General features: G+C 50.8%; 1 pseudogene; it reads left to right on the top strand.

Moving 5' to 3' along the window:
* Nucleotides 1–5,676: 5,676 nt before the first annotated feature.
* Nucleotides 5,677–6,621, top strand: LOC148217319 (olfactory receptor 14A16-like; annotated as a pseudogene).
* Nucleotides 6,622–14,245: the final 7,624 nt, after the last annotated feature.

The following is a 14,245-nucleotide window of genomic DNA, read 5'->3' as shown; positions in this document are numbered from 1 at the left end:
TCCAGCTCTGGGGTGGGCAAAGGAGGCACCCCAAAATCTCAGGGGGACACCAGGGGAAACCCCAATATCTCAGTGGTGACACCCAGGTATCCAGGAGTTCAGGTCTACCCAGTAAAGTGATTCGGGATTAAGGGAAACCAGGTCTACCCATTCAACCCAACAGAACCAACCAGCTCCCACTTTAGGAGAGGGAGGGGCTGGAAAACTTTGAGGATTCCACAAAATTGTTGGAGCTTTTTGGGGAATCCCTCACCTTCCTTCAGCCTTCCAGGGGGCAGTGCCCTTGCTGTAGTTCCTGGTGGGCATCAGCAGCCCCAGGCAGTGTTGCCAGGCCGAGAAGTTGGAGAAGTTGCGGCTCAGCAAGGCCCTGGTGAAGGCCAGCTCAGCCTTGAGGTCCTGCCTGGATGTAAGTGCCTACCAGTGTTCCCAGGTGTGGACTGGGAAGGCACCAGTATAAACCAGTAAGCACTTGGAGCCCCTCTCGAGCTCCTGAGGCCTGTGGCAGCAGCTCCCAGTATAAACCAGTAAGGCCTCATGCACCCAAACCCATTCCCAGTGTAGTCTAGGGGCTCCTAGTGTGGTCCTGGGGATCCCAGGTTTATACTGGGAGGGCAGCAGCATAAACCAATAAACACTGTGAGCCACCCCTGAGCCCCTGAGCCCATGGCAGCGGCTCCCAGTATAAACCAGTAAGGCCAGCACTACCTGAAGTCACTCCCAGTAGGTCCCAGGCCCCATCCCAGTATAAACCAGTAAGGCCAGCATCCCCAGAAGTTGCTCCCAGTGGAGTGCCAAGCATCCCCAAGCCCCCTTCCAGTATAAGCCAGTACACCTCAGTTTTGCCCAGTAAAATCCAGAACATCCCTCTATAACCCATCACAACGCAGTCAACCCCAAAACCACATCCCAGTATAAACCAGTATAACCCAGTGACCCCCAGCACTCCATGCCAATATAAACCTGTATAACCCAGTAAAACTCACAGTCAGCTACTAGGTCCTCCCAGCCAGCAGGGGGCACTCACACACCCCTGCTCCCTTTCCCAGTAGAGCCCAGTACAAATCAGAAACACCCCAGCACCTCATCCCAGTGCAAACCAGTATAACCTTGTACAACCAGTACACACAGTGCTAGGTCTTCCCGAAAACTCACACACGCTCTCCCAGTACAACCCAGTATAACCCAGTGACCCCAGCCCCATCCCAGCACCCCCTGGACCCCATCCCAGCACAAACCAATACAAACCAGTACAACCCACTCACAGTTTCAGGGATTGGCCACCAGGAGGTGCTTGCACAGTGCCAGGTCCTCCGGGCCAGCAGGGGGCACTGCAGCATGGCTGAGCACCCAGCCCTGGTGGTGCCACACCCCTTAGGATTTGGGGTTCACCCCCAGGCACTGCCCAATGAATGACAGCTCCAACAGCACCCTGAAACCTGTATAAACCAGTCCAGTCCAGTATGGGCCAGTAGAAGTGGTAAAAAACAGTAAAAAACCGTAAACAACAGTGTAATGCAAACCAGTAGTAACCAGTACAAACCAGTATAGAAAAGAAAAAAACAGTATGGTCCGCTACAAACCAGGAAAATAGGTAAAAACCAGTACAAACCAGTGAAAACCCTTGTCTGTGTCAGGAGCCAAGCTGGCTGGGCCTGGTAACAAACCTGCTGCCCAAAGTCAGTAGAAATGTTACAACCCATTTCAAACACCTTAACACCCATCCCTTCACCCACCACATGATTTGGAAAGACATGAGCACACATCTTTCCTCTCACATTGATGGTTCCTGTGCTGGTGACAGTCTTTTAAACCCAGCCTTCAGCCTGAGCTCTCTGCTGTTGTAGTTCATGCACAGAGGTTGTTGTCTCTCAGCCCTTCCATGGGCAGGCCGGTGTTCAGCCATCTCCAGGACAGCAGGGCCCCAGCCCACGTCACTGTGCCCTGGGAAGACAAAAACCATCACTCCAAATGTCCCCTTCTCCTTCTTCCCAGACATTTGGGCCTGGCAGTGGGGTTTGCTGCTGGTTGCCACAGGGAGAAGGAGACCCCTGTGACACTGTGGGGCCCCACGGAACCAAGAGTTCATTGTGACACAGCGGGGCCATGTGAAGCCAAGGAACCATTGGGACATTGGGGAAACTCATGGGACCAAGGGGCCACTGTGACATTGTGGGGCCTCATGGAAACTGTGAGCCATTGTGACACTGCACGGCCTTGTGGAACCAAGGAGACCACGGTGACACTGTGGGGCCACATGGAACCAAGAGTCCATTGTGACACTCTGGAACTACAGAGACCATTGGTGAGAGTATGGAACCTCGAGGAGCCAACAGTCCATTGTGACAGATCAAGGCCTCATGGAACCCAAAAGAGCATTGTGACACTGTGGGGCCCCATGGACCCAAATCTCCATTGTGACAATGCAGAACCTCATGGAACCAGGAGTGCATGGTGACCCAGCAATGCCTTGTGGAACCAAGGAGTCCAAAGGTCTCAAACATTCCTTGTAGGGTTCTGACTTGGAGAAGGGGAACCTGCTTGGTGGTACCTTGGGCTGGCACACACTCATAGAAGGTGTCTGTTTTCAATGAGGAAATTCAGGAGTTTTAGAATGCTTCAAAACAAAACAAAAAAAAGGCAAGAAACTACTTTTGGCCTGAGTGCAGGCAGTTCTCCAAGCAAAGCAGGTCCCAGGTGAGTGAAGACAGACAGGATGGGGTTGGGCAATGTGGAGCAAGGTTCTCCACACTGGGTAAGACCTCAAGGCACAGGTTCTCTGAGCAGGCCAAAGCTCCTGAGGAGAGAACCTGGATCAATATCAACCACTGAATACTGCAATCACATATGTCTAATGAGAAGAGCTATAAAACACTCTCTTTAAAATAGGAATTCATATTTCATAGAAGCTCTTTGAAATATTTCTCTCTAACTGTAGTAGGAAATCTTCCTAATGAATGGCACCAGACCAGAGGGAAATCGTGGCAGAGCCATGGTTTGTCAGGACTTGCTTGATCCCAATCAGCCCCGTGGTGCATTTGGTGCTGAGCCCTTGAACCTCAGGGCCTGAGAGGAGATTGCACAAACCTTTCCAAGAGTCCAAGGCAGAAGAAAAACCCAAAGTGTCTCAAAGCATTAATGGGTCCCACTGAAGTACATCCCCAACACAGGCTCCTCATGGACACTCTTTGGAGGAGAGAATGGGAGGCCAGGATTGCCCAAAAATGTCTCAGAGACTGAGAAAAGAAAGGAAAAAGGAAAGTACCTTAAAAAACTGAAGTTCCTTGAAGTATTAATGAGCCCCACTGAGTGTCAGTACAAAGTTCTCTCAAGGGACTTGTTAAAGCAGATAATTGGGGGCATCATTGCATAAACTACTAAAAGAGTTGGTGTCAAAAGGGAAACTCCAAGTACCTTAAAAAAACTGAGTACCTTCAAGTATTAATGAGCCCCACTGAGTATCATTACTGACAAAGGCTCTCAAGGGACTAATTAAAGCAGATAATTGGAGGCCATCACTTCACAAACCTCTTAGAGACTCAGTGTCAAAAAGTAGAACTTAAATTAACCCTGAGTGTCTTGAAGCATTAATGAACCCCAGTAAGTGTTGTTACTGACAAAGGCTCTCAAGGGACTAATTAAAGCAGATAATTGGAAGCCAGGATTGCACAAAGATCTCAGAGAACTCCAAGGGAAAAGCAAAACCCAAAGTCCTGTAAAAAACCTGCAGTCCCTGGGAGCATGAAGGAGTCCCCAGGGCCATTCCTGACCAAGGCTCCCCAGGGACTCGTCCCAGCAGATCCCTGAGGCCACTGGGATGTGGGGGGATGCTGAGGGCAGGACAAGGGGTGCCAGTGGCCAGCCTTGCTGGGGCTGTGCCAGGAGGCCCCAGTGGCTCAGGACAAGGTGTCTCCTCCCAGCCCTTGGTGGCACAGACCCTGCTGTGCCCCAGGGCACCAAGACTTGGCTTCTCTTTGTGCCCACCTGTCATCACTGCCTCCAATTTCCTGCTCTAACTAAAAATAGGGAACACTTTCTCAGTCATGTCCCACAGTGGGACCCATTAAAACTTCAAGAAACTATAGCATTTTAATTTACATTTTAGTTCTTTATAAGTTTTTTGAACACTCTCTCAGGGAATGATTATAATGTAAAGCAAACTAAAGCCTCAAGAGATTGATTAAATTCCTTGTGCTGTGTCTGTGCTGCTGAGCTGGGCCGGGCTCCTGGCACAGAGGCAGCTCCCAAGGTGAACCAAGAGAAGCTTCAAAAAGACATTTCTGCTGAGGTGCAGCTCCTCTGCCAGCCCAGCAGGGCTGAGGGCACTGCCTGCAGGCACTGAGGGCACAGGAGCCAGGCACAGACAGGCTCAAGGCAATCAGGACTGGGAAGACATTGAGCTGAGACTGCACTTGGGGAAACATCTTCACAGCCCTGGACATGGTGAGTGTGTGGGTGCAGGGCAATGTCCCCTATGCTCCTGGAGGCATCTCCTGGAGCCAGCACAGCCCACAGCCTGGGGGATATGTCAGGAGGACTGTCCCAGATCCAGGGACGGCTGCAGGGGCTGAAGCTGGGGCTGCAGCCAGGGCTGCCCAGGGCTGTCCTGCAGAGCAGCTCCTGCAGCCCTCAGGGCTCTTGGCCAGCCCGGGCCATGTGCCACCTGCCAGGGACAGCTCTCAGCCTGCCTGGCAGCTCCCCATGCACTGTGGGGAGGAGTTGGAGGTGCAAGGAGCCACCCCCATCAGGGCAGATTCCTCCTGCTGTGGAGATGGTGCTGCATGGCCAGGGCTGCTCTCAGCTTTCTCCTCAAGGCAAGGCAAAGGGGCTGTCAGGTGTGTCTGTGTCACTGACACTCCTGCACTGTCCCACTGGGCATCAGCACATCTGCCTCCCATCTCCCTCACAAAGTGCCTCCTCACCCTCCTGTGCCTACAGACAGCAGCAGCAGCACCTTGGCTTGCAGCATCTCAGTTTGTGTGAGCTGCCCTTAAGGCCCTGCTGGCAGGGAGATGGCCCTGGGCAGTGCCCTGTGCTGGGAGGGGTGTGCAGGGCAGAGCTGAGCCCCAGGGCTGGGCTGGGCTCTGGCAGCACTGGCAGGGACAAGGCTTGGATAGAGAGAAACAGCTCCCAGTAGGCACAACTCCAGGTAACAGAGAGAGAGACCAATTCTTGGTATCCCTCTCTGTCCAGCAACACACAAAGAAAAAAAAAACAAACCAAACCTGAATAAATAAATAAATAAATAAATAAATAAATAAATAGAAGTAAATGAAAGCCAAGAAATGGTTAGGGAAATTTCTTGCAAAAATTGAGCTTTCAAAAAGTTTGGTTTTTTTTTTTTTTTTGAAGCACATTTTAAGTGTCACCATCCAGAATTATAGGAAGGTGCATTGAGGAAAGGACACCTCTGTGAGGAAAAGAAGGTCAGACAGCAGTGACGCACAGGAAGCACTGTTTTCTCTCTGGGCTCCCCAGTGTTCAGGCTGAGATCAATGCTGAAAGAAAAATGATCTCCCTGAAAAAGAGAAATCCCAATTTAGAGATAAAAAAAGAGAGTGACATTTCCCCAAAGAAAGAGAATGAGTTTTAAGAAAATTTGTAAAAAAGTAGCATAGGATTGACTCAAGGAAATTTGTCCCAGCATTTCAACGTCTTCTTTCAACAGCCCACAATACCCAGAGTGCAGAAATGTCCAACAGCAGCTCCATCAGCCACTTCCTCCTGCTGCCATTGGCAGACACGCGGCAGCTGCAGCTCCTGCACTTCTGCCTCTTCCTGGCCATCTCCCTGGCTGCCCTCCTGGCCAACGGCCTCATCATCAGCGCCGTAGCCTGCGGCCACCACCTGCACACCCCCATGTTCTTCTTCCTGCTCAACCTGGCCCTCACTGACCTGGGCTCCATCTGCACCACTGTCCCCAAAGCCATGCACAATTCCCTCTGGGACACCAGACACATCTCCTATGCTGGATGTGCTGCTCAGGTCTTTTTTAATATGTTCTTCATCTCAGCAGAGTTTTATAACCTGACCATCATGTGATATGACCACTACGTGTCCATGTGCAAACCCCTGCACTACGGGACCCTCCTGGGCAGCAGAGCTTGTGCCCACATGGCAGCAGCTGCTTGGGCCAGTGCCTTTCTCCATGCTCTGCTTCACACAGCCAATACATTTTCCCTGCCCCTGTGCCAGGGCAATGCCCTGGACCAGTTCTTCTGTGAAGTTCCTCAGATCCTCAAGCTCTCCTGCTCAAAATCCTACCTCAGGGAAATTAGGTTTCTTGTAGTTAGTGCTTTTCTTTATATTGGCTGTTTCGTGTTCATTGTTTTCTCCTATGTGCAGATCTTCAGGGCTGTGCTGAGGATCCCCTCTGAGCAGGGACGGCACAAAGCCTTTTCCACCTGCCTCCCTCACCTGGCCGTGGTCTCCCTGTTTGTCAGCACTGGCTTTTATGCCTACCTGAAGTCCCCCTCCATCTCCTCCCCATCCCTGGATCTCGCTCTGTCAGTTCTGTACTCAGTGGTGCCTCCAACCCTGAACCTCCTCATCTACAGCCTGAGGAACCAGGAGCTCAAGGCTGCAGTGTGGACACTGATCACTGGACAATTTCACCGAAAGTAAACTGCTGGCCAATTTCTGGAAATCATTTGTAATAAAAGTCATCTTTGATTGTACTTTGTTATTTTGGTTTTTGCTTTATTTTTTTATTTCATTTGTTTTAGTTCGTTAATATTACCCGTTAAGAAATGCTAATTTTTGTACCCTTTCTCATTTTGTTTCTGTCCACCTTTTCCGTGACACACAGACTATGTTGATGAGGAGCTGTGCTCTCAATATCTTTAAATGAAATAAATGATCTCCCAGCAGTGTTTTCACGAGAGCTCCCCCTTTTGTTCCCTTCTCTGGAGCTGCAGCAGCAATGTCTGTGTGCAGAGCTGGGGCAGATCAGTGCTGGCACAGCAGCTGTGCCCAGCAGCAGCAGCAGCACTTGGTGTTGCCAGTGCTGCTCCCGTGCCACTGCCCCGCTGCCCTCCTGGCCCTCATGTTGGGCCTGAGTGCTCTCGGGGCCGGGCACAGCCCTGGGGGTGGCAGTGCCGGGGCTGCAGCAGGGACAGGCCATGGGCACTGCTGGGGCAGCGCTGACGCCTCAGGCCAGGGCCTGGGGGCTCCAGGCTCCTTGGCCAGACTCTCCACAACACTTGGGCAGCCCAGTGCTGAGTACAGAAAAGCCCCGGGATCAGCCCCAGGCTGGCCGTGGGCAGGTTGGGGGCAAACAGCATGGCTGGTGCTCTGCAAGCTCCCTGCAAGGGGGACACCCTGGCAAGGAGCAGCAGAGCAGGGGCTGATCCATCCCCACTGCGCTGGACACCCCAGGGCAGCGTCCCAGAGCGTCCTCATGCACCTGCCAACAACATCCCCCTCTGCAGCCCTGGCCTCTCCCCCAGCTCACACAGGAGCCGCATCCTTGCAGGCACACACACGGCAGCACTGGCTCAGGAGCCCCTGTTTGCATTGCACACAGCAGGCTCAGCACCCCCATGGTGCTGCTGTGGGGACATGGAGCTGAGTGAGCACAAATGCCATCAGCCCCTGGGGCCAGCAAGGGCTGGGGGATGGCAGGGAAACCACTCAGCTTTGTCGTGGCCTCTGAAGTCAGCCAGAAAGTTTGTTCCCATCAGCTGTGAGTTTCCTGTCCCACTGTAAATATTTTTGCACAGAGCCACGGCTGAATGGCAGCTAACCCCAAACTGCCCTGAGCATTTCCTTGGATTCACCTTTGCTTTCTTTCTTCTTTCCTGCTCTACTTTTTTTCCTCTTGCCCATCCCCATCCCCTCCCCTACAAACAGCCCATCCTTGTTTGCCCTTTCCTCTCTGGCCTCACTCCTCATTTTAGTTCATGAGTTGGCACCATGGGAACATCCCTTGGGAAAGCAGGATCATCCTCCAAGTGCTTCAGGAATTGTCTGCAGGGTCCTGCAGTGCCTCGTGCTGCTCCCTTGCCAGAGGCACCACGGGTCAGGGGGGCACATCTGGGCTGCTGTGTCTGGGTGTGGGGCTCCCTGTTTTGGGCAATGAGGAGGGGCTAGAGAGTCTCTGCAGGACTGACAGGATGGGCTTTGGGGCTGTGTGGAGAAGCTGAGGGACCTGGGCTGCTGGACCCTGTGAAGAGGAGGCCCAGGGCTCATCCTGCAACTGGTCCAAGGGTGGTTTGAGAGAATCACAGAATCAGCCAGGCTGGAAAAGACCTTGGAGATCATCAAGTCCAACTTTTTCCTTGATACCATCTTGTCCCTCTGAGCCACATCTCCAGGATAAACAATCCCAGCTCCCTGAGCTGCTCCTGCCAGTACTTGTGTTCCAGACCCCTCACCAGCCTTGTTGCCCTTCTCTGGACACACTCCAGCCCCACCACGTTCTTCTTAAATTGGGTCCCAGAACTGGACACAGCACTCGAGGTGCAGCCTCAGCAGTGCCAAACACAGGGGAAGAATCACTGCCCTGCTCCTGCTGGCCACTCCATTTTTGATCCATAAAAGTCTCAGGGGTTGGATAAGGGAAGAGGTGGGGAGGAAATGGGGACAAAGTGTCAGTGATTGTCATCCATCAAAGGTCTTGATTTTCATATCTGTTCAGACTGCATTAGAAGGTGCTGTGGTTCAATATCAATTGGACATTGCTGATATCAATCTGTACACATGAAAAAAAAAGGAGATACCAGGTCTCCCTGTGTTGTTTTCAATAGAGTATGTACACTTGGAATACACTTCTGAAATCTTTGTAATTAACCACAGAAGAATTTAAAACTTCAATTATTCCCAGGGGTTTATCTTGTTTGGTTTTTTTTTAACAAATACTTATGAGTTTTTGTCATGGAATTACTGAAGTGGGGATCTCAAAAAAGAAGCAGCCTCTGGGGGGGTAAAATTCATCAGCAACCTCCAAGTGGCTGAGGATCCATCCTCATCAGAGCAGGAATGAACAGAAATGGGCACAGCTTTCTGGCTGCCCCAGCTTTGGGATGGGCCCTGGGCCTGGAGCAGGAGCAGCTCTGGAGGGCCCCAAGGCCGGGACTGTTGTGCTGGCCTGGGCAGATGGGATGGCAGGAGGGGCTGCAGAGCTCTCAGGAGCTGAGGGAGAGGGGAGCAGGGCACCCAGGGAGCCTCCTTTTGCCTTGGCCAAGCACCTTCCCCACGGCTGGGGCTGAGTCCTCTCGGAGCTGCAGCTGCTGCTGTGCCCTTGGCAGGGGCTGAGGCCGTGGGGCTGTGGGGCCACTTCTTCTTTGACTTGGGTTGCTCAAGCTTCCTTCTAGGGGATGTGTTGCACCACAGCCTTGCCTAGGAAAGAAATTCCTTTCTCTTGGTACTATGTCTGCGCCTCCTGATGTCTTGACAATTGATCCTTTGTTCCTATTGATTCCATTGCAGCACAGTGGTCTCCTTAGTTCCATCAGGCCCAGCTTTGTCACAATTGAACCTGTCTTCCATGAGATTACAGTCCATCACAATCCTCTTGGCTTCCATGAGGCCCTGCTGGGTCACACTGGAGCCTTTGTGCCATGTGTTTACATTGTGTCACAAAGGTCTCCAGTATTCCATGAGGCCTCACTGCAAAATAGTTGACACTTGAATCCATGAGTTTTCATTCCATCACAGTGGTCTCTGGCATTTCATGAGGCCTCGTTGTCACTAGGGAACGTTTGTTCCAGATTTTTCCATTGTGTCACAACAGTCTCCAGAGCTCTATGGAGCCGCAACATGAAACAGTGGACATTTGCTTCCATGTGATTCCACGGTGTCACAATGGTCTCCTGGCTTCTATGAGTCCCTGCTGTGTTTACAATTGACACCTGATTCCCCAAGATTCCATGGCGTCACTGTGCTCTCCTGTGGTTCATGAGGCTGTGCTGTGTCACAATGGACACTTGCTTCCTCCAAGGCTGGAGATGTCCCAGTGGCACTGGGTTTCCATCAGGCCATGCTTTGTCACAATGGAGCCTTGGTTCCATGAGAATCGATTGCAACACAATGGTCTACTTGGTGCCATGAGGATGTTCTTTGTCACAGTGGAGCCTTGCTTGCACGAGCCTTGGCAATGTCCCAGTGGGTTCCATCAGGCCCTGCCATGTCACAATGGACACCTGCTTCCATGAGATTCCATTGTTTCACAGTGCTCTCCTAGATCCCATGAATCCTTGTTCTGCCACCATGGAGTCTTGTTTCCACTAGGCCTGGCAAGATTTCCATGGCCCTTGTGTTCCATGTGGCCCCTCTCTGTCAGAATTGACCCTTGGTTCCATTGCATCACAACACTCCCTATGTTTCCATGACCTGCCCTGTGTCCCAATGGACACTGGATTCCACAAGAGCTGGCCGTGTCCCCATGGCACCTGTCTCCTATTCAGTCCCACTTTGTCAAAATAAAGCCTTGGTTCCATGAGATTCCACTATGTTACACTGTTCTCCTTATTTTCCTGAGCATCTGATGTGTTCACAACTGACCCTTGGTTCCTTGAGATTTTACTGCCTCCTTGGTCTCATAAAGCCCACATTTGTCACAACAGTTCCAGGATATTCAATTGCATCACAATGGTCTCCACCACTCTATAAGGCTGCACTGTGAAACAGTGGGCACTTGCTTCCATGAGATTCCATTGGGTAACAATGTTCTCCTGTGTTCCATCAGGCCTGGCTCTGTCACAATGGACACTTGCTTGCATGAGCCTTGGAAATGTCCCATTGGTACCTGGGTTCCATCAGGCCCTGCCCTCTTGAAAATTTACCTGTTGTTCCAGAACATTCCATTGCCTCACAATGGTCTTCTTGGTTCCATGAGGCCCCTCTGTGTCACAATGCAGCCTTGGTTTCTTGAGATTCTATTGTGTCACAATGATCTCCTGTGCTCCATTATGCTCCATTAGTGTCACACTGGACACTTGGTTCCATGAGCAGTGGCAGTGTCCCAGTGGCACCTGGGTTCCATCAGGCCCTTCTGTCTTGAAAATTTATCTGTTGTTCCAGAACATTCCATTGCCTCACAATGGTCTCCTTGGTCCCATGAGGCCCCTCTGTGTCACAATGCAGCCTTGGTTTCTTGCGTTTCCTTGTGTCACAATGGTTTCCTGTGGTCCATTAGGCCCAGTTGTGTCACAATGGACACTTGGTTCCATAAGCAGTGGCAGTGTCCCAGTGGCACCTGTGTTCCATGACACCCTGCTGTGTTACACCTGACAGTTTATTCCATGAGATTCCATGGAGTCACAATGGTCACTTGGGTTCCATGAGGCCCAGCTGTTTTGACAATTGACACTTGGCTCCATCAGATTCCATTGCCCCACAATGTTCTCCTGGGTTCCAAGAGGCCCCATTTTTTGTGTCTCAGTGGCCCCTTGCTTCCATGAGCCATGGCACAGTCCCACTTGCCCCTGGGCTCCTTGAGGCCGTGCTGTGTTCACAATTGTCACTTGCTTCCATGAGATTCCATTGTGTCACCATGTTTCCATGAGGCTGTGCTGTGTCACAATGGACACTGGATTCCACAAGAGATGGCAATGTCCCAGTGGCAGCTGTTTTCCATGAGGCCCCACTGTGTTTGCAGCTGACACTTGGTTTCCCCAGGCTGCCTTGTGTCACAGTGCTCTCCTGGGTGCCATGAGGCCCTGCTGTGTCACAATGGACACTTGCTTCCATGAGATCCCATTGTGTCACAGTGCTCTCCTGGGTGCCCTGAGGCCCTGCTGTGCAATAAGGGAGCCTTGTTTCCCCTACGCCTGGCAATGTCCAGTGGCACCTGTGTGCCATGAGGCCCCACTAGAGCCTTGGGCAGAGGTAGGTGAGAGTCTGTAGTGATGCAGAGTCCCCAGGGGCAAAGGAGAGACACTTTATTGTAAAAACCAGGCCTTTTTAAGCAGTTAGCCATTATTAGTTACATTGTTCTAAAGCATAATGAACACAACTCAACCAACCACCACACACCATGGTGTGAACACGCCATGGTTATGTAACATGATTTTCTACCCCTAAATCAGCTGAGTCTCTTTCCCACAGTCTTTTTCTACTTAGCTGAAGTATCAGGCCCATGATTTTGCAAGGCCTTCCTTTTTGTTAAGTTCTATTTATCGGTAATATTTCCCCCTTCTTTCACTGTTGCACAGCTACAATTGTTTGTGCTAGTAAAGCCATTATCTTATTAAGGATACTATTGATCATTTGTCCCACACGAGATAAATAAAATACATAGGATACCTATCACAATCATTAAGATCACACCAAAGATAACTATACCATACATTACTAAATGCGTAAACCATGCTCCAAATCTGTGGTTGTCAAGCCATGAAGACAGCCCCCACCAATCATCCTCCTCATGTTTCCATAGCTGTTTAGTGAGCTGCTCAGGATTACCAATACTCTTGTGAATGGACTCTGAATGATCCCTTCAGTTCATGCAGCACATCCATCAAAATCTTCACACCCATGGCCTTGAGCCAACAGCAAGAAGTCAACGGCTGCCCTGTTTGGCAGTGTTTCATGTCACACCAATTTAACATCAATTAGCATTGCTGAAAGAGCAGCACTAGTGGCATTAGCTTCCTTTGCAAGCCAGCAGCCAAGCTTGTTTAAAGAAGCCAAAGCCTGAGCAGTACCAATTGCTGGTATTAAGCACACAAAGTCCCTGGCGTATCTAGTTCCTGTGGCTGGGAGGGCAAAGCTGGAAAGTCGTGCATCCTTCTCAGATCCTTGTGCCATGTCTCATCCCATCCTGTGATCTTTTGCCAGGTGTCCTGGCTCCACCACCTGGGCTGCAATATACCTGGGGCTGTGCAGTTCTGCTGCACGCTCTCATTACACAGCTTACCAAAACGCTTCTGGCCAATGGACATCCCCACCAAGCACGTGTGGCAGGGATCACCAGGGGTTGTCACAGAGATGCACACAGTATCGGTGTGAGCAGCATTTGCAGGGGTGATCCCTACGTTTGTGCCATCCAGTGTAGGGGGTCAGACACTCACAGTGCTTTTGCCAATCAGGAAGATGCAACAAATGGTCACACACACCACAAAGGAACCCATTTCATGTGGTGACCTGTGGAGACACAAGCATAACTGATTCCCCACATTAACAAGTCTACAGGTCCTTTCCACTGCCCTGTTACTGGGTCCTTTACTGTCACTGGAGGCCAGGGATGAGCCTTTGATCAAAAGAATATTGCCTTTTGGGTGCTGTTTGGCCAACTCCATCTCAATTCAGAAAGCTGAGAACGTACAGGGCTTTTGCTAACCTGTCATGTGGGCACTCCAACTCCCCCTTCTTTTGTTTCTCAAGAATAGGTTTTAATGTTCTGTTGAAGAAAAAATTAAAGGATTAAGAGCTTAGCTGAGAGATAGAAGCTATACATATAATGATTAGAGTAGAAAACATTGCAGAAAGCAGCTGAGCCAGTAGAGCCAAGACAATAAATCACTTGCTTGGCTTTGTTGTGTTAAGATTGGCAGTAGGGATATTGTTAAAGTGAAGGAATCGTAACTGCACCTGCTCCCCAAAACCAACCAGAACCAGGCTGGGAGCTTGAACTATGGCCAAGGGGCCCGAGAACCTAGCAACTAGACAAAGGTGAAAGTTAAAGGTGAGGAAGACTCCCTGACTTCATCATTAGGAGACCACTGACCCATTTCAAACACCCACTGACCCATTTGAAGGAAGGAACTGTGCAAGAGTGAAAGGACTTTGAGCTCATTTTGATACAAAGCAGGGGTAGGCAGGGTTAGGTAATGCATATACAGGCGTACTAGATAATTATATGAATATGTAAAATTTTGTGGATAAAAGAAGGCAAGAGCCCTGTGCACTTCACACATCCCCGTGGGAGATTTCTCCCGGGTGTGCCCAGTGTTGTAATAACCATATCACTCTTTATCTTTAACTGGTTAGAGAGTTTTTGTTCCTGCATCAATTTGGTGACCGTGGCAGGACTCCTCTGTTTGTCTGTGAGAACAGCCCGGGCTGGGGACATCTCTGGCGCTGCCGGGACCTTCCTGGAGGGATCTCTGCTCCCCGGCTGCTCATCACAGGGACAGACAAGACCTGTTACTGCACTGCAGACAAAACAGTGTGTTTAAAATTATGTGGGGTAGCCTGTAAGGCGTACACAGAGCTAAAAGGCAGCTGATAAGTCACAGAAGACGTTCTGTGCTCAGCTCAAGCTGTGCAGTTTTGCTTGCAAGCATCAGGAGGGGGCAGTGGCCGG

This window comes from Sturnus vulgaris, unplaced genomic scaffold (assembly GCF_052056855.1).
Source record: "Sturnus vulgaris isolate bStuVul1 unplaced genomic scaffold, bStuVul1.hap1 Scaffold_87, whole genome shotgun sequence".
NCBI lineage: Eukaryota > Metazoa > Chordata > Aves > Passeriformes > Sturnidae > Sturnus > Sturnus vulgaris.
The sequence above is the reverse complement of the archived record's forward strand: the minus strand, read 5'-3'. Positions and strand labels throughout refer to the sequence as shown.